We start from the raw sequence: 1,224 nt of genomic DNA on the forward strand, positions 1-1,224 counted from the left end.
TTCTGAAAGTCTTTTGATTCTTGCTGTTCTTTACTTTTAGATGTTGTCTGTATTATGCTCGTATGTTTTCCTTCTCTATTACGCATGCATTGTCCTTCTTTTCTTTTATATTTGTGCTCACATGATTAATCTGTGTTAAATGTTCCTCACTCTTCTACCATGTGTGTTTACTACTGAGTTTCTTGACTTTTGCTTTTCTGAACTCTGTTTGTGTTCTTGTTAAGCATGTTTCATCTATTCTGGACTTGTCTAAGTTCCGAGTTTACAAGACGTGTCCTTTTATGCTCTCAAATCGATTTTCTTACTCTGATTGTTTCAAACCTACTATCATGGTCTGTTTGTTTCTCATGAGACTCCTTGAGTCTGTTCACTTACCTTTTCGTTTCTGTGTTGTGATTCGATTTGAAACCCTAGAATTTGGGGGTTTCTTTGATAAACTGGATTAGGGTTTCACTTTGGGACCCTGGACCTTCAGACGCACTATGAATCTATGACCGAACTCGTATTCTTTTGTTTCATGATCCTAAACCTTGCAATGTTAGACTTTCTGTTTGATTTGTTTGCTTTATATGTGAGAAACTCCTCTTTCAAAAGGTTTTGACAACTACTTGATTGATTTTGGACTCCTTTGATGGGGTCTCGACTGATTGCTACTGATTTTCTTTGTTTGAGCCCTCCTCTACCTATTCCTGACTGGGTTCATTCGAATCAAACCTGTTTACTTTGATTTTGTTAGTTGTCTGATTGATTCCCTTTCCTTTCTCTTTACAAATCGAGTACTGTTGAATGCTTTCCTTAAATAAACCTTATGTATTCTCCCTTCTTATACTACTGTGACAGATTTTACTCAAATTTCCTTTCCTTATTTACATTCTCCCGTTTGAAATTAAAATCCCTTGACTGAAGAGAGAATATTTGAGACTAATTTTCAAAGGTTTTCTTACCTTTCCTACTTGCTTCTCTGCACTATAAAAGGGGAAGCCCTTCTACACTTTCAACACAAGATCAATTCTGATTACTTTCACCGAATACTCTCAAATACACTTAGAATTTTCACAAACACTCAAGTTCTCTGAACTCACAAGCATAAAGGGCTTTCTCTGATTGTGGCTTTGCTTGAAAGAATCCTGCTTTTCTTTGCTTACTTTTCTGCAACTGGTATGTTCTTATGTTTAATTCCTGCCTCTCCCCCTATGTGTTTATTCTATAGTCCATTCCTTGTTG

The sequence above is a fragment of the Nicotiana attenuata genome, chromosome 2 (genome assembly GCF_001879085.1).
Source record: "Nicotiana attenuata strain UT chromosome 2, NIATTr2, whole genome shotgun sequence".
Classification (NCBI taxonomy): Eukaryota; Viridiplantae; Streptophyta; class Magnoliopsida; order Solanales; family Solanaceae; genus Nicotiana; species Nicotiana attenuata.